This window comes from Ascaphus truei, chromosome 5, assembly GCF_040206685.1.
Source record: "Ascaphus truei isolate aAscTru1 chromosome 5, aAscTru1.hap1, whole genome shotgun sequence".
In the NCBI taxonomy this organism is placed as follows: domain Eukaryota; kingdom Metazoa; phylum Chordata; class Amphibia; order Anura; family Ascaphidae; genus Ascaphus; species Ascaphus truei.
Genome location: NC_134487.1, coordinates 70234452 through 70255009, shown reverse-complemented (window position 1 = coordinate 70255009; position 20558 = coordinate 70234452). Strand labels below are relative to the sequence as shown.

The 20558-nt window shown below is 42.7% G+C and overlaps 1 long non-coding RNA gene across 1 annotated transcript in view; it reads right to left on the bottom strand.

The window, feature by feature from the left end:
- Window positions 1-19591, bottom strand: part of LOC142494388 (uncharacterized) — a 45270-nt gene extending 25679 nt beyond the window's left edge. Inside the window, exons 1-2 of the long non-coding RNA XR_012801408.1 lie at window positions 19323-19591; window positions 15508-15627 (exon numbers count right to left, since the gene is read on the bottom strand). This is a non-coding gene — a long non-coding RNA (uncharacterized LOC142494388). The remainder of the gene's footprint in view (window positions 1-15507; window positions 15628-19322) is intronic.
- Between the last annotated feature and the right edge of the window lie 967 nt (window positions 19592-20558).

The following is a 20558-nucleotide window of genomic DNA, read 5'->3' as shown; positions in this document are numbered from 1 at the left end:
TGGATGAGTACCTGGTTTTCTGCAAAGAAGGGTCAGAAAGGTCGGACAGGTCAGGGACACTGTCTAGAGCAACCTCTGAATCTAATATGTCTGAGTGTAATGCTAATGGGAGGAAGGTATTGTCATGGTGGGACCCAATGTTTCAAGGTATGTCCATCATATGGACACAGTTCTTACTGTTTAGCGGGGACATAGTGGATCACTCGTGAGAGGAAGGAGAATTCTCTGCGGAAAAGACAGTGGAGGCCCTTAGAAAAAGAGATAGGGAAATTAAACTAGGGTTGATACAACCAACCGTCTTGATCCTAACCTATCAGGAAAAACTCTCTCATGAGCCACTATTTTGGGTGCTACCGGGCCAGGCCTGTGGCCATAAATTAACCAAATTCAGCCGGGCTTATCGCAAAGGTACTGTCAGTCACATGAGTATGACTATGGGCCTCATGCAGTAAGCCCTGATAAGGCTTTTTCGGCATTTTTTCGCCATTTTTTGCCCTCCCGATTCAGTAAGCGCTGATAAGTGGGAATTATCGGCAACATTTCTTCCCGATAAAAAATTATCGGCATCCGGCTGCCGATAAGCCACTGATCGGCACTTTTTGAACCCGGCTGAATTCAGGTAGCCCCGATCAGCTCTTCGGTGCTGATCGGCACTCTAGATTGGAGAGTTTATCGGGAATCCAGCACGCCAACTAAAGTTGGCAGCTTGCTGGAGGAGAAGCATCGGCAAGGGCGACACTTAGAAAAAATCAGGCCTTTTTCCTGCCTGTGACTGATACCGGGGGGCTCCGGAGCTGATAACCGCACCGGAGCCCCCTGGCATGCATCCGAGGCAGGAAAAATGCATGTACAGCCCACTTCATTACCTTAGCGGCTAACCGCTAAGGCAATGAAGGGGTTAACCCACCGTGCCAGGTTTATTGTGGGTAGCGGGGGTGGGTGAAGGGGGTATTTGTCCCTGGGTGTGAGATTAGGGCTTGCGGGGGGGTTGCGGGTGCACTTAACCCCTTCACGACCATAGCAGTTAATACCGCTATGGTCATGAAGGGGTTAAGCCCTCCCGCTACCCACCCGCAAGCCCTAAACAACCGCCGTTGGGGCTAATACCCCCTTCACCCACCCCCACTACCCACAATAAAAAATAATCACACACACCAGTCCCACAATAAATAAATAAATATAAATAAATAAATAAATATCTCTATATAAATAAATAAATAAATATATATATATAACCCCAACAACCCCTAACATACACATATATGCACATCAATGATACTATAGGCCGGCAGGGGCCCGCGGGTGTTACCCGCAGGCCTGCAGTACCAATTATGTGCCCCCCCAAATTAATGTCTAAACACATACATACTTATAAAGAAATAACCCCCCCCCCTCAACACATACAGTATAGTAATGGCCACAATTACTATTATCCACAAAGGGATAATAGTGAATGTGCCCATTTTAAATACATAAACAGCAATAAATACATTAAATATATATAGTATTCACCACCCATGTCTGGCTGCCACGATGAAGGCCATCCTCATCTTCATCCTGACAATGCCCCCTGCGCTGCTGCAAAACAGACACATGAATGAAAACATCCAAAGTAATGTCCCCTAACCCCTTAATCACCATAGCGGTTATTAGCCGCTACAGTCATTTAGGGGTTAACCCACCCTCACCCACCACTCGGGACACCTACATACCCTCCCACACTAACCCCCCACCCCGTGAGGCCTAACCACCCTCACCCACTACCCACAAGGGAGGCTTACCCACATACCGTTGGGGACACCCCCCCACCCCCAGTACCCACAATAAAAACAATACAATGACACATAATAAACATCATTATATTTATTAAATACATTACCCACCCCCTGTGCCCCCCCATAAATACAAGATTGATCCTTTTACATACAGGGTTCATAACGCAGCCCCACGTGAGTCCCCGGTGGGCTGGCGAGGCACCTGACAGACCTACAGGTTACCAGCAGCCCTTTTCAAACAGGTTCTGGAGGCCTGCTGGTGGGTCCCGCCAGCACCATGGCCCCCAGGTGGTCTCCTTGTTGCACCGTGGGCCACAATTGGGCCCCACGGTAGGCCCAAGGATGTCTGGGAGCCCCGGGTCAGACCCACAGATGTCTGCGGGGCCTCCGGTGGTTCCCACGGGTGTCTGGTGAACTCACGAGTGCTCACTATGGGTCCGAGGTGCCCCCACAGAAGTGGGACCACACATCTTCATCCCCTCACCTATGGGTCGGCGGTGCCCCCACAGATGTGAGGCCACCGCTTCATCCCCGCAGACTACGGGTCCACGGTGCCCCCACAGATGTGAGGCCACCGCTTCATCCCCGCATGTGTCACCCGTGGAACCACCAGCCTGATACCCGTGAGATACCCGAGGAGACCCACAGGTGGTCTCCAGAGGTCCCACACAGAACCACGGAACAAACCCTGAATGTAAAACAAATAAACCTGGCCTATACATTCAATACATACACCCCCCCCCCAACACCTACAGTACAATAATGTGCAAAATAACTATTATCCAGATAGGGATAATAGATTATTTGCCCATTATTAAAAACATTAACTAGCATATTCAAATAAATAAAGTACTACTGACCTCATCAATAAGAAGTCTCCGTCGCCAGCAACATCCTTGACTTGCCCACAAAATACATAGCCAAAACAAAGCCAATACATTGCAATTACATTCAGATATCAATTAACCCCTTAAACACCTTATCGGATAATAACTGCAAAGGTAATTAAGGGGTTAAGCCACACTGGCCCGATACCCACCCTTCACCCATGAATTTGTACATTGGCTTCATCATGCAAATATATATATATACAGATGAATATTAATATTTAACCAGTATGCCATTTACAATTGCCTAATTTATATGCATGTTTTTGCTCTACCTCCTCCTTTCCCTTGTTATGCCTCCCTCCCCTTGCCCTCCCTCCCCTTGCCATCTAAACAGTCACCCTCAACTCTGGAAATTGCCTTTAAGTGACGTCATAATTTTTTTTTTCTTGGCCAAAACACATGGTTTTCACGGCCCAATCAAGGCCGTGGGAACCATGACGAAAATGTGACGTCACAGGCCTTTGAAAGCCTATGTCGTCTCATTTTGAAGCCAGCCGCCGAGGAGGAAGGACCTCCTACAGAAGAAGAAGGCCAGGGCGTGGCCGAAGACGGGAAGAAGACCCCGAAAGAAGATAGAAGAAAGAAAAATACAGATGAAGATGGATTACAAATAGAAGACCCGTGGATTGATTTGGATTTTTAGTTTAATGTTTATTTATTTATGGTTTTTTATTTTATGGGTTCCTGTGCCTGGTGGTTTTCTACATGAGTAACCAGTTCAACGGGAGTCGGTGGGGGCAAGTAATGGTAAGTGAACTAAAGAAATGTATTTTATTTAACTTGTTAATTTTTTTATAAGCTTTTTTAACATGTGTATTTTTTTTTGTGGTATATCATTTCTTGCCACTGTATATATGTATGTATGTATGTCTAGAGAGATATATACATACAGGGTAAGAAATGATGTTGTTTTAAAAGCTTGATTTGATGTGTTTTAAATTAATTTGTCTATGCTGCTATGCTTTATTGTGTGTTTAAAGTATTTTAAAATTAGATAGACATAATTGTTGATATTGTATGGTGCTCAGGGTTTGCCTTGGTTTTCAATTTTGTATTCTTGTTGGTACATATATTTTTTCTCAGGCTAAATTGTTATGTTAAAGGCTTGAATTTTTCAATTGTTTAATTGTTAGGGATGGAATGTAAATTGTTTAGGGATGTCATTAATGCATGGTAATTGATTTATGTTTACTGGATTGGATAAAATAGTATACTTGTTTGGAGGTATTTGTATTTTGCTTGCAATGTTATTGTTAACATTCATTTGCAGAATGTATATGCTGCATAGATTGTATGCATCATATATACAATGTAAATGCAATGTGTTGATTTGCATTAGAGGTATTTGATTGGCATTTGATGATTGTGATTGTAAGTTCAGTTAGGATTATGAAAGGAAATTAATTTTATTGTAGTGTGTCTTTATGGAGAATTGTTATTTTAAGTACAGCATGTTTGATAACCCTTCTACAATTATTTGTATATTGGTTCATCATGTGTGTGTGTGTATATCTCTCTCTCTCTCTCTCTCTCTCTCTCTCTCTCTCTGTATATATATATATATATATATATATATATATATATATATATATATATATGAAACAAAGAATAGACTGCGCTCCTCAGGTGTAAACTCAGACTGATTACCAATTGATTGTATTAAGTGGATATAGCAAAGGTGAATGGCAAGGGTGAATGCAACAATAATATGGATGATTGACTCACACTAATAAAAATACATGCAATATGTTATAATAAAATGCTGAGTGCCAATGTTTAAAAAGCTGCTGTGAACACAAATATATGCCAGTGAACAATACAAATATAAAAAAATAGCATGTGTTGGTGGTTATGACTACTGCACTAATGAATCCCTCCTGGATGATACTAAATAATGATGAATGGAAAAATACAAAAAAAATGACACTAAGTGTGTCAAAAATAAAAATAAAAATGAAAAAATATGAAAAATATAAAAATATATCAACCAAACCAAGGGTCCATGCTAGGATCTGGCTGCTCTCATCAAGGACCAACGAACTCCCAGAAATCTGTGAACAACAAGAAAAGAAAGCGCCCGATCCTAGTGCAGCAAGAAAAAATACAATTTAATAAAAATGAATAAAACCAACAAATGCGAACTCACAAACACAGGATAAATAAAAGCATATAATGAGTATACTCATTCGCCAACCACCCACGATGTGCCTTGGATGGCGCGCCCTCTCTCTGTCTAGGTTTTCTCAGCTCTTCTGAACCGACATCCAGCAGGGGATACAGGAAACAGCTCACCACAATGTGACCCGGAAGTCCTCCACAATGTTAGTGTATTCCGGATGTGAGGTCTGCAGTCCGTGACCAGCATGTTCAGACCCAAACCTCCACTTCAAGATCTTATAGGAATATACCCTCAGATTACTGTACTTATATCAATGCAGTCATTTAACCCAGATGGACTAAGTGTATTTAAAACATAAATCTAATATGTTTCACGAAGGTTTAGGCTTTTGTGTCTGTCACCACTTAATAAAGTGGATTTTATATGTTCTATCCCCAGTATTCTGAGTGTTGCTGGGTCTTTGTTGTGTTTTAATGAGTAGTGACGTGACAGACTATGAGTTTGTAGCCCATGGATTATGTTTCTACGATGTTCTCAGAACCTAGTACTCAGGGCTCTTGCTGTACGGCCAATGTATTGTAGCCCACATGGGCATATGATGGCATAAACCACAAAACTGGTTAGACAATTGATATGACCCAGAATCGAATGGGTAGATCCATTGGAAGCAGAAATGATGGAATTGGATGTTTTTAGATGTTTGCATGTAATACACCTACTTCGTTTGCACTGAAAATTACCATTCTTTTGATTTTTACTTTCACAGATGACTGATGTATTTTTTAGTCTAGTAGGTGCTAGAATGGATTTTATGTTCCTAGCTTTTTTAAAAACCACTGGTGGCCTATTAGGTAATTTGTTTCCAATTATTGGATCGTTCTGCAGTATGTTCCAATGGGAATTTAATATGGATTTTATTTTGGAAAATGAGTTGTTATATTGGGTTATAAATGAAGGTATCTCAAATGTTCCTAATTTACTATCCACTATTTGACCCCTATCAAATTTGGATTTACTCTTTTGTAATAAATCCAATCTATTTAGTGTCCCTACCTGTTGATATGTGTCCATGATTATACTCTTGTCATATCCTTTGTTAATAAATTTATTGTCTAGAATATCCCCCTGGGTCAGGTAATCCGAGTCTAGAGAACAATTTCTCCGGACCCTTAGAAACTGACCACGGGGGATATTCTCAAGCCATTTGCCATAATGATTGCTGTTATTATGAATATATCCATTGGCGGATACCTTTTTGAAAAATGTTTTCGTGAGGATATTATTCATATGATCTATACTGAATTCCAAATCTAAAAAGGTGATAAGGGACCTATTCATTTCAAAGGTGAATGTCAACCCCATGGTGTTATTATTGAATTTAGAAAGAATATCCATTAGATCCTGTTCTTGACCATCCCATATGAATATTAGGTCGTCAATGAAACGACCATAGAACACGAGTCCCGCCCGCAGCCTGGCATTATCCCACACATGGATACTCTCCCACAGACCCATGTATAGGTTTGCGTAGCTGGGGGCAAATCTCGTGCCCATGGCCGTTCCACAGACTTGGAGATAATATTGGTCTTCGAACAGGAAATAATTGTGTTCTAGAATGAATCGTATCGCCCTTACAATGAATTCCCTTTGTAGAAGTTCCAGTTTAGTATCAGTCTCTAAGAATGTGTGAATGGCCTGTATACCTTTCTCATGGTCAATACACGTGTAAAGAGATGATACATCACACGTGGCCCATATATATGTCGACTTCCAGGGGATGTTGGAAATGAGGTCAATGACGTGCAGCGAGTCCCTGATGTGTGACCTCAATTCTGCCACAATTGGTTGTAAATAATAATCCACATATTGGGACACGCTGGACGTCATTGACTCCACACCCGATACTATGGGCCTTCCTGGGGGTGCTTTGAGATTCTTATGAATTTTAGGTATGTGGTAAAAAACCGGAGTCCGTGGATGACGTTTAAATAGGAAATCAAATTCTGATCTACTAATTACATTTTGTGCCTGGGCATCTAACAATAGTGCCTTTAGCAGTGTTTGGAATTCAATTAAAGGATCCTCTTTTAACTTAATATAGAAAGTTTCATTGTCTAGTTCAGCGGTGCGCAAACTGTGGGGCGCGACCCCCAGGGGGGGCGCGACACTGCCGACGGGGGGCGCGGGGTTTACAGAGGCCCCGCGCGCTTCCCGAAGGCACTTAAATTAAGTGCCGGGGGAGCTGCAGGGCCTCTGTAAACCTAACTTACCGTGGCTCCCGCGGCTTCCTCCCTGCGGCGCCATGGCAACGCGGCGTCAAAATGACGCTGCGAGGTCATGTGACGTCACGTTGCTATGGCAACGTGACGTCATTACGCCGGAGCGCGGGTAAGTTGGGGTTGGGGGGGGGGCGCGGGAGCGAGGGGACAGCCGTCAGGGGGGCGCAGGGAAAAAAGTTTGCGCCCCCCTGGTCTAGTTGACGTGTGGCTTCAAATATGTATGTATCCCTATTTTGCAAGACTATTCCACCCCCTTTGTCTGCCTGTCTGATAACTACATTTTTATTTTTACTTAATTCGTCCAAAGCTTGTTGTGCGTTTGGATGTAGATTTTTACGTTTTAATGTAGGTGTATCTTCACAGAGTGTTTCAAAGTCACGTAAGACTAGAGTGTAAAATGTGTCTATGAATCCTCCTTTAGACAAGTAAGGAAAAAAGGTGGATCTTGCGACAAAGGGGGAATGTAAGATCTGAGGAACAGTTTCTACCATGGACTCTTCAATTGCCGAGACCGACAATGTATCTGGAATATGTGCGGAATGTTGAGTAAATAGATTGAAATCTAACTCAGTTTGTGTGTCCGTGACTTCTGGGTTTATATTGGTTGATGTTTGTTCCACCAGAAGTTGTGACTGTATGGATATCTGAGATGCCATGGCTCTTATGCAACACACAGGAATTAAATTGCATTAAATTGAAACACTCTGTGAAGATACACCTACATTAAAACGTAAAAATCTACTTCCAAACGAACAACAAGCTTTGGACGAATTAAGTAAAAATAAAAATGTAATTATCAGACAGGCAGACAAAGGGGGTGGAATAGTCTTGCAAAATAGGGATACATACATATTTGAAGCCAAACGTCAACTAGACAATGAAACTTTCTATATTAAGTTAAAAGAGGATCCTTTAATTGAATTCCAAACACTGCTAAAGGCACTATTGTTAGATGCCCAGGCACAAAATGTAATTAGTAGATCAGAATTTGATTTCCTATTTAAACGTCATCCACGGACTCCGGTTTTTTACCACATACCTAAAATTCATAAGAATCTCAAAGCACCCCCAGGAAGGCCCATAGTATCGGGTGTGGAGTCAATGACGTCCAGCGTGTCCCAATATGTGGATTATTATTTACAACCAATTGTGGCAGAATTGAGGTCACACATCAGGGACTCGCTGCACGTCATTGACCTCATTTCCAACATCCCCTGGAAGTCGACATATATATGGGCCACGTGTGATGTATCATCTCTTTACACGTGTATTGACCATGAGAAAGGTATACAGGCCATTCACACATTCTTAGAGACTGATACTAAACTGGAACTTCTACAAAGGGAATTCATTGTAAGGGCGATACGATTCATTCTAGAACACAATTATTTCCTGTTCGAAGACCAATATTATCTCCAAGTCTGTGGAACGGCCATGGGCACGAGATTTGCCCCCAGCTACGCAAACCTATACATGGGTCTGTGGGAGAGTATCCATGTGTGGGATAATGCCAGGCTGCGGGCGGGACTCGTGTTCTATGGGCGTTTCATTGACGACCTAATATTCATATGGGATGGTCAAGAACAGGATCTAATGGATATTCTTTCTAAATTCAATAATAACACCATGGGGTTGACATTCACCTTTGAAATGAATAGGTCCCTTATCACCTTTTTAGATTTGGAATTCAGTATAGATCATATGAATAATATCCTCACGAAAACATTTTTCAAAAAGGTATCCGCCAATGGATATATTCATAATAACAGCAATCATTATGGCAAATGGCTTGAGAATATCCCCCGTGGTCAGTTTCTAAGGGTCCGGAGAAATTGTTCTCTAGACTCGGATTACCTGACCCAGGGGGATATTCTAGACAATAAATTTATTAACAAAGGATATGACAAGAGTATAATCATGGACACATATCAACAGGTAGGGACACTAAATAGATTGGATTTATTACAAAAGAGTAAATCCAAATTTGATAGGGGTCAAATAGTGGATAGTAAATTAGGAACATTTGAGATACCTTCATTTATAACCCAATATAACAACTCATTTTCCAAAATAAAATCCATATTAAATTCCCATTGGAACATACTGCAGAACGATCCAATAATTGGAAACAAATTACCTAATAGGCCACCAGTGGTTTTTAAAAAAGCTAGGAACATAAAATCCATTCTAGCACCTACTAGACTAAAAAATACATCAGTCATCTGTGAAAGTAAAAATCAAAAGAATGGTAATTTTCAGTGCAAACGAAGTAGGTGTATTACATGCAAACATCTAAAAACATCCAATTCCATCATTTCTGCTTCCAATGGATCTACCCATTCGATTCTGGGTCATATCAATTGTCTAACCAGTTTTGTGGTTTATGCCATCATATGCCCATGTGGGCTACAATACATTGGACGTACAGCAAGAGCCCTGAGTACTAGGTTCTTAGAACATCGTAGAAACATAATCCATGGGCTACAAACTCATAGTCTGTCACGTCACTACTCATTAAAACACAACAAAGACCCAGCAACACTCAGAATACTGGGGATAGAACATATAAAATCCACTTTATTAAGTGGTGACAGACACAAAAGCCTAAACCTTCGTGAAACATATTGGATTTATGTTTTAAATACACTTAGTCCATCTGGGTTAAATGACTGCATTGATATAACTACAGTAATCTGAGGGTATATTCCTATAAGATCTTGAAGTGGAGGTCTGGGTCTGAACATGCTTGTCATGTTCCCTCCATATCTGTCTCAGGGAGTGTCCTTTTGGTCATTCAGTTCTTCATGATTTAAACATTATAGACACATTAAGTATTAGTCATTCACAATCATATTGGTTAATGATTCCTATCATAAATAGTTAGATTAATTAGATTTTTAATATATACACTAGACATTGACTATTAAGCACGCACATTAGAAATACACTCATATATTCGTATAGGTTTATTCCATTTAAGTAGTCACAAACAAGCATAATGAAGATTTTAATCACGTTTAAGTATCACTTATAACACACTCATTTTATTCAATATTCACATAACCCTTTATCATTTATTCACTTCTTTATTTTCCTTGGCCAGTGGAGACACAGGTGCTGTGATGCATTTGCTTCCCATTTTGATATACAGGTGACTGTGGGATACAAGGTTCCAGTCTGCAGTTCTCCTGGTTCTTTGCCAATCCTATATAACTAATTCATCCATGAGTTCTCCAATATAACAATATATTAGACTCACATACAGAGGTCAAAGTTTATCGCCTCAGTTCACTCATATATACATTTATATAATCCTTCAACTATCCAATAATTGATTTACATCCACATCCCCAATCATTTCCTCCAGGTCATTCATTTCTTCTAAACAAATATTCATTAATTATCATGCTATAGATCCTATTAGCCCATGTCTGAGGTCCCATATATACCGACACAGGTTAGTTAGGGAGCCCAGACAATTAGGATTCTAAATAAGAACACATCATTGTTTTATTTGTGCATTCAACAATCTGACATAGATGAGAACATTCAGGGCTGCAAGTATTCCCACTAATAGGGATATCCAATTGAGTTATCATTAATCATTATTGGGTGTATATATAACTTGGTGATTATTTCTTAGTACTCACACACCCATAAATATACTGAATGCAGTCCTGTATGAATTTTATCATAATAGTATATTCATGCAATATTGTTTATATATACTACATATTTACACTTGTTTTAGGCATTTGATAACATTATTGATCTGCCAATTTTTAATTATATAACTAATTGATATTGCAAGGTGTTGTGCACTACGAACAGGACACTCATTGTCTTCAATTAATGTTTGTTCCTTTAATTGTCATCACACATGTGTTTATACCAATTAGCTACCAAGTGGTTGATTGACTCATCACTATAAATATGTTCTGACGTAGACTGGTCAGATATCCCCTGATGAAATCACTTTATGTGAAGAAAAGCGTAGGGAAGAGCGTTTTTCAGCTGCTGTCACACTGTGATACACAATTCTAATCTATCCTCACTGCCCACCTCATTACGGACTGCCTTTGGGAGTGCAGAGAGACTTCTCTGATCAACCCCTGCATCGCGGGGTCACGGACTGCAGACCTCACATCCGGAATACACTAACATTGTGGAGGACTTCCGGGTCACATTGTGGTGAGCTGTTTCCTGTATCCCCTGCTGGATGTCGGTTCAGAAGAGCTGAGAAAACCTAGACAGAGAGAGGGCGCGCCATCCAAGGCACATCGTGGGCGGTTGGCGAATGAGTATACTCATTATATGCTTTTATTTATCCTGTGTTTGTGAGTTCGCATTTGTTGGTTTTATTCATTTTTATTAAATTGTATTTTTTCTTGCTGCAATAGGATCGGGCGCTTTCTTTTCTTGTTGTTCATATATATATATATATATATATATATATATATATACAGAGAGAGAGAGAGAGATATATATCTCCCTGAGGGTATCCCCCTGAGGAAGGTCCCATTCTGTAGGACCGAAACGTTGGGTTTCTGGATGTATTTTTGCTTTCACTAATACACTTTGATTTTCAACTTTGAGTGCTGTCTCTTGTTTACCAATCCTTGGAACGGTAACGTATAACTATATATATTTATATAGTTAATGGTAACGTATAACTATATATTTGCATGATGAAGCCAATGTACAAATTCATGGGTGAAGGGTGGGTATCGGGCCAGTGTGGCTTAACCCCTTAATTACCTTTGCTGTTATTATCCGAAAAGGTGTTTAAGGGGTTAATTGATATCTGAATGTAATTGCAATGTATTGGCTTTGTTTTGGCTATGTATTTTGTGGGCAAGACAAGGATGTTGCTGGCGACGGAGACTTCTTATTGATGAGGTCAGTAGTACTTTATTTATTTGAATATGCTAGTTAATGTTTTTAATAATGGGCAAATAATCTATTATCCCTATCTGGATAATAGTTATTTTGCACATTATTGTACTGTAGGTGTTGGGGGGGGGGGTGTATGTATTGAATGTATAGGCCAGGTTTATTTGTTTTACATTCAGGGTTTGTTCCGTGGTTCTGCGTGGGACCTCTGGAGACCACCTGTGGGTCTCCTCGGGTATCTCACGGGTATCAGGCTGGTGGTTCCACGGGTGACACATGCGGGGATGAAGCGGTGGCCTCACATCTGTGGGGGCACCGTGGACCCGTAGTCTGCGGGGATGAAGCGGTGGCCTCACATCTGTGGGGGCACCGCCGACCCATAGGTGCGGGGATGAAGATGTGTGGTCCCACTTCTGTGGAGGCACCGCAGACCCGTAGTGAGCACTCGTGAGTTCCCCAGACCCCCGTGGGAACCACCCGAGGCCCCGCAGACACCTGTGGGTCTGACCCGGGGCTCCCAGACATCCTTGGGCCTACCGTGGGGACCCAATTGTGGCCCACGGTGCCACAAGGAGACCACCTGGGGGCCATGGTGCTGGCGGGACCCACCAGCAGGCCTCCAGAACTTGTTTGAAAAGGGCTGCTGGTACCCTGTAGGTCTGTCAGGTGCCCCGCCAGCCCACCGGGGACTCGCGTGGGGCTGCGTTATGAACCCTGTATGTAAAAGGATACATCTTGTATTTATTGGGGGGCACAGGGGGTGGGTAATGTATTTAATAAATATAATGATGTTTATTATGTGTCATTGTATTGTTTTTATTGTGGGTACTGGGGGTGGGGGGGGGTCCCCAACGGTATGTGGGTAGGCCTCCCTTGTGGGTAGTGGGTGAGGGTGGCTAGGCCTCATGTGGTGGGGGGTTGGTGTGGGAGGGTACGTAGGCGTCCCGAGTGGTGGGTGAGGGTGGGTTAACCCCTTAATGACTGTAGCGGTTAATAACCGCTATGGTGATTAAGGGGTTAGGGGACATTACATTGGATGTTTTCATTCTTGTGTCTGTTTTGCAGCAGCGGAGGGGCATAGGCAGGATAAAGATGAGGATGGCCTTCATCGTGGCAGCCGGACATGGGTGGTGAGTACTATATGTATTTAATGTATTTATTGCTGTTTATGTATTTCATGTATTTCAAGTTTATGTATTATGTATGTTGTTTATTGCTATGTTTATTGGGGGCAAATGTCCCCAATAAACATGCTATTCTGCCTTAACCCCTTCATTGCCTTAGCGGCTATCAGCTATGGTAATGAAGCAGCATTTATGTATTTTTAATAATATTGTGCGGAAGCAGGGGGTCACCTGAGCTGAACCGCATTGATTTATGGCTCAGAGACCCCCTGCTTCCCGAGTTACAGGCCCAGGTTTGGGGCACCGGTGCCAGTGTCGCCACTATATTTATAGTGGACACGGCGCGAATGGGGTGCAATAAAGATGGCGGCGACACTGCCACCCGATGACACATACCGGGGCCTGTAACTCGGGAAGCAGGGGGTCCCTGGTCCACAAAGCAACGCGGTTCAGCTCAGGGGACCCCCTGCTTCCGCACAATATTATTAAAAATACATTCATGCTGCTTCGTTACCGTAGCACATAGCCGAAAAGGTAAGGAACGAGTGTTTATGTATATATGTGTTTTATTCATAGTGTAGATGTGCAGAGGATCTCCGGAGCTGAAGCGCTTTGGTTTTAGGTCCGGGGACCCCCTGCTTCCCGAGATACAGGCCCCTTTAGGGGGTGCCGGTATCCCTCTGCTTTCTTTACATTCCACGGTCACGTGATCAGGACCTTTGAATGCAGAGGGATACCGGCACCTCATAAAGGGGCCTGTATCTCGGGAAGCAGGGGGTCCCCGTACCTGAAACTAATGCGGTTCAGCTCCGGAGACCCCCTGCACATGTACACTATCAGTAAAAGTTGTTTATAAATACTTTTTATTTTGCCGATGTTTGCGCTGAGGGAGCGGCTTGTCTCTCTCTGCTGCAAACATCTATCGGCACAAAAGGCCTATCGGAAGGCTTATCGGGAGCCAGGCTGTATCGGCACAGGCTCATAGGCAGTTTTGCTTTCGCAGTGATTTGGCAGGGATCGGCATGGATTCGGCCCTTACTGAATACTGCGAGGGCAAATCGCCAATAAAAAGGCCTATCCACCACACTTACCGAAGAGATTTTATCGGGGCTTACTGCATGAGGCCCTTTGTCCCTGAGGCCATCATGAGGATAATAGAGTCCAACAGAGAGGAGTGGTTGAGGGATGCCATGTCACGGTAGCCCAATCCTTATTAACACTTTTATATTTTTGGGATTCTCGATTGAACACAACAAGGAGGGTAAAATAATTTGTCATTTATTTCCTTGATAGACAAACACATGACAACCACAGAATACTTAATACAACACTTACTGGGGTGGGGAAACAAAATAAATTGTCCTTTGAACGAAAGCGCAAGAAATGCAGTTTCTGATTTAAAGTCCGTTTGGCTAGATCGCAAGTTGCCGATCTAATATCTCCGTCAAATGAAGGAATTTCGTTCTTGTTCATTAGAATTCGTTCAGGAGTCACCAGGGCTAACGAATTCCTGAATTAGGGGTAAATCCATTTTTCCGATGTTGTTAACCCCTTGCGTCCGGGAACCACTACCGCTGTACTTGAACAGAATCCTGTGCAAAGTTTGGATATGTCATGAATCACCCAGGGGATAGCTCTATGGGCAGGTTTATAGGGTTCACAGACCTACCTCTAACATGCATGCCCAATCCCCTCCGTGGGAACATTTAACCCACCAATCCCCGATTTGCCCAAAGTTTGCAGACCGGCGCAATAAGAGCTTTCCGGTTTGTAAAGAGCATGTGTCAACCTGACTCCTATGCGCTTAACATACCGGGGGTCCACCCTTAACTTGGCAACCCTCACTCTAGGGTTTGGTCCCAAGGTGTCAATGGCTCATGCTGAGTTCCGTGATCTGGCACACAGCAACTTCCCAGCCATTTTCACACTTAGAATCTCTGAGGCTTTTCATCCTGCACTTCACTAGACACAGAGTCTCCCACTTAGCAGGGGTTCTTTGAAGTGTAGGGAGGAAAATACCCTCAGCTCATTCACCCTTAGCTTGTTTCCATACTAAAGGATTTTTCCCGAGCTTACAGAAAAAAATGTTCCTGCCTGTACATTTTAAAACTCACAGTATTTTACACTTTAGTAAAACAGTATGTTCTGGGGGTGTCACTACTGTAAATTTTATATGTGTGTGGTTGGCTTCTTTATTGGACTTGCACTCCAAAAATTAGAGTGCTAGCTGTTTCCGTTCGCAAGTTAGCCCGATTAATTGAAAGGCTCTCTTGTCAGATTCTAAGTTCACCTAGTTCTCACATCAATTGACCAATTTCCCATAGCAATAGACTTTCCTCCTTTCAAGTTACGTGAGCTAACAAGGCATGGATACATTCTGTCAAAAAACCACTTCAGAGCTAACCGCAAACCACTTATTCAACTGACCTTGCGGTTACGAGGACTAGGGCTTAGAAATGGATACCCATTCTACAAAGCAGACCTCCCATACACAGCCACGCTTCTCCACTCAGCGCTTGGTTCAGCGCTCACAACGACATCTTGTGCCTAAAAACGAATACTACAGTTTGTATGCATTCTTATACTGCAGGCAGGGAACAGGCTGTAAAATGGGGACAAGAAGGCTGGAACAGGGGCAAATACATCAGGGTAATGCATATACTTTTAACCCCTTCACTGCAAATGCGAGTTGGGGTTAATCAGTTGGGTAGAATACCTATATTAATGGCCTGATTAACCCCTCCATCGCCACATGCCATCAGAGAGTTCTTAGCATCCAAGCGCAGTTACTCTAGGTATTACAACAAAGAGAAGATTTGTCATCTAATGCGAGTCTGGAGGGTAGGGAGAAATATCTACCTGGTCCGGGTAGAATATATTCCTGAGCGGTGTCCCAAGAGGGTGTACTCTGTTATCGTCCCTGACCAAGAGGACAGGTTAGTTAAGAAGCCTGACCTGAAACATTATTATTGAAAAGGGGGTAAGGATTCTCCATGTTATGGGAGGGATCTGACATACCTCATTGTAATAAAATGTATGCTATCAACTGTTATGTCATCAATTGTTATGCCTTGTTCCATTTATCCAAATTTAAGATGGTGTATAAATTTGATCTCAGCGGAGATTCCACCAGGGGGAGTGTGTAGCCATGTATCCTCTTGGCTACTAATCTACCCTGCCTAACACATAAACTCTGGTACCAGTGCAGGCAGTGTTAGGGTTAATACAGGTTTTCCCCTGCAGTAATCAGCTCCCTTGAGTGACAGGGGGGGTGGGCTTTGAGTCTGTGTTCTGTCCAATCAGGGGCTCAGACCTAGGACCTTCCCCCTGGGTACATAAGGGGCTGATACACTCCTTGATAAAGTGTATTCCCATACACGAAACGCGTAGGTGGTGCTCTCCTTCGTTGTTTTTTATGGATCAATAAAGGATTATTCTTCATCTTATCTCTTGGTGACCCACTCATAGGCTGTGCGCCAGTTCTCCCCATTTACACTGAAGCAAATATTCCACTGTGCTGCACGCCATTTGGGACATTTGGATTTGGACAGTATGTGAGTACTCTTGAATTCCTACTGATTTATGCTATGCTGTGAGTCCAGGGACCATACCCATGAGGAATATATAGGGGCTTTACAAACAGTAGCAAACAAGGGGATCTGCAAGTAAATGAAGATTGCAGAGGTAACTCTGCTCAAGCACTAGGAGGGAAAGGAAAACCAAACAGTGGATTGAAGGGTGGTGCTCACAGGGAATGTGATAATGACAAGTGGAAAGAAAGAATCCCTATTGTGTGGCACTAAGGAGAGTACACCCTAATTAAAACTTATACTTTTATTATAAACTGATTAAAAATAAACTGTTTGGGGAAACCACATACAAAGAACAAACCAAAAAATATTAAAAGACGGAGAGGTGTGGTAGGGTGTTTAATGAGGGTTTATTAAGGTTTAAGAGGAACATATATATATATATATATATATATATATATATATATATATATATATATATATATATATATATATATATATATATATATATATATATATATATATATATATATATGTTCCTCTTAAACCTTAATAAACCCTAGAATCTGGGTAGTCTCTGTGTCAAAAAAATGTAATGACAATATATCTCCAAATCCCTGGTAGCAGTGGAATATAAGCAACTAGATGCAGACTGTAAGGTGTAACGCAAGGCTGCACATGATAGTAGCTGGAATGAAGCAGCCACAAGCACCTTAAGCATTTACAGGAAGCTGCATGTAATTAGGCTGTAGCGTATAGCAGGTGTACAGAAACCCCTTATAACTATGGGGTATAGGCAGTTTAAACGCAGGCTTGTGTTTAGTGATGGCTGAAAATGAAACAGCTATAAACGTTTTGGGCATCACAAAGCTGCATCTAGACAGTCCTTAGCAGATAGAGGGAGCGTCACTAACTTGTGAGCCTATTATAGGCTGACACTTTTAGCCAATCGGAAGGAATACTTACGTTCCTTCAACTCCCTCCTCTCGGGGGGGGGGGGGTGGGGTGTCATCAACACGAGCTTCACGATTGGCTCCCATTAGTGACCAATAAGATGAGACCAACAATCCGTTGCTACGGCAACACAAACCAATAAAAATATACCAAAGCCACCTGGAACCCGCCCCTGATGAAGCCAGTTACGGTGAAACGTACGAAGGGTACGTCTGACGTCACCATTACGTGACGTCGGCTCATCGGTGAGGTGTGTGTTACAAGTTTGTCTGAGTGCTTCGGAGACTGCGTTCGTGGGCAGCAACAGCACTCAGACCCTAGGGTAATCTCCTATATCTCTATATCTGCTAAGGACTGTCTAGATGCAGCTTTGTGATGCCCAAAACGGTTATAGCTGTTTCATTTTCAGCCATCACTAAACACAAGCCTGCGTTTAAACTGCCTATACCCCATAGTTATAAGGGGTTTCTGTACACCTGCTATACGCTACAGCCTAATTACATGCAGCTTCCTGTAAATGCTTAAGGTGCTTGTGGCTGCTTCATTCCAGCTACTATCATGTGCAGCCTTGCGTTACACCTTACAGTCTGCATCTAGTTGCTTATATTCCACTGCTACCAGGGGTTTGGAGATATATTGTCATTACATTTTTTTGACACAGAGACTACCCAGATTCTAGGGTTTATTAAGGTTTAAGAGGAACATATATATATATATATATATATATATATATATATATATATATATATAAAAAACCCTCATTAAACACCCTACCACACCTCTCCGTCTTTTAATATTTTTTGGTTTGTTCTTTGTATGTGGTTTCCCCAAACAGTTTATTTTTAATCAGTTTATAATAAAAGTATAAGTTTTAATTAGGATGTACTCTCCTTAGTGCCACACAATAGGGATTCTTTCTTTCCACTTGGCTTTACAAACAGCCTCATCTTCAGGTAATACCTGGCCCCAATAGAGGACTTTACATCTTTATTCATCTCACTAATTCTAATCTCTTATGTCCATGTTATTATCTATATGAATAGATCCAGTGCAAGAGCGCATTAATCACTAATTACCTATACATAAGGGGCTGCACAGCCTAAATTTAGAGAGTTATAGTGGAGTTCTGGTTCTCTACATAGTGGTTCTCTGAGTTGGAAGCGTGGAGCCAGGGCTCTGGCCACCTTCCTTCCCCTCCATTGGGGGAGTGGGACATCTACCTCTTATTCCACTAGGGAATAAGAGAGGAGCTGAGGCTAGACCCCTGGGGCCTCAAGCCTCCTGGGTTGAGTCCAGGGACCATCCGAGTGTACCGGTTGTATACTGTGTTCTGAAGTTGGAAGAATAAAGACTGTTCCTATTTTATGTACTCCTTCCTGAGAGTGGAGTTATTCAGGGGGAGAACCCGAGAGCTTTCCTGCAGGGACTGCACCATGTCTGCTGGGGCCTGTGGGGAATGGAGTTGCTGCACCGAATAAAGAAGTGAGAAAGAGCCCAAAAAGTCTGCCCTGTTTGTCCCCACTTCCATCGGCGGACACTCAGTGAGGCAGCAGGTGAACAGCACAAAACACAGTGTAATAGTGAAATCTCACAGAGAGTGGGGGAAAACCTGTTACACCTGTGTCCTGGTATATATGCTAGCACGTAACGTTGGAGCTCATGGTGGTTAGTGTGGTACAGTGACAGGCCGGTTACGCAAAGGCTTCAGTACCACTTTTACGTATATTGGTGATGAGGATCCTCTTTGCAGTTACTCACTGTTTCCTTAGGCTGGAGACTGATGATCCCCTGATACTTTGCTCAAAGAGCCTGTCTGCAGACTGCTGCTATTGCTGTGGCTGTTGCTTTGTCTGCTGCTGTCTGCTTCTGCTTAATGCTGCTGCTTACTGCTGCTGCTTATAACAGAAACTATTCTCTGCAGGGTTCCTCTTCTCCCTCTCTATGTGAGGCTCATGCAGATCCCTTTGTACAGGAGGGATCTGCACATAACCTCACTCCATTAGCTCTCAGCAGAACTCCCCAGCCTCTCTCCCTCTTCAACTGTCACCAACTGTCATTCCACTGACTAAGCACAGTCACATAGTCCAGTGAAATGTAATTCTTAAAGGGGCCATGTCCTGTGCTGGTAGCAGACACAGGGAGTTAAATCCTCCCACTGCTGAAATGGTGATGTCCCAATCAACCAGGATAAACCAACAATACATGTATCTAATCTAACAATTACCTCCTCTCTAGGTACATAACATTATAGGTACAGTAGATCCGATACTCAAACAGTTTTGACAGATAGCATTCTTGTTACCCCAGAATATTCTGCATTCCCCAACATCTCCTATTTCCAGAGTCATGGGTACTACCCATTGAACAGTACTAACCATAGGGACTTCAGTCGAAACTCCCGGTAAGTCATAGGTCAGTCTCATGGGGGTCTAGTCTCTATCTTAGGATGTGAGGCTAACGCCGGAGGTATGATGTCTACTTCCACCTTAGGGGATTCACATGGTACTGGTGACTCAGATATTGCGGGCCCTGCATTAGGGGAAGACTCAGTCATCTATCACAGATTCATCAGGACCTGTGGGGGTATATTCCGCTGCTCTTGGATCCAGTTCAAGAATAACTGTTTTTTTTTTATCTAAATCCTGAAACCCTACTGATTGTATTTGGGGACCCGGTTGAGGGGCAGGCAGTTCTTCCCTGTTCAAAATATTTGCCAAGTGCCCTAACATTCCTTCCTCAGGGGTACACCACCTCTTGTTCGGACTCCTCATCACTGTCTTGCCTACCCTGGCTAACTGGATTTTTTTTATCCCACAGATGTGCAGTAATTCCTTGATAAGTCGGCTTTCGAAGTTCCGTCCTTGGTCAGAGTGTATCCTGGCTGGCAATCCATAATGGACGAAATACTTGTCCCATAACACTTTGGCGACTGTAGCGGCTCGTTGGTCCTTTGTGGGGAATGCTTGTGCTTACCGGGTGAAGTGATCTCTGACC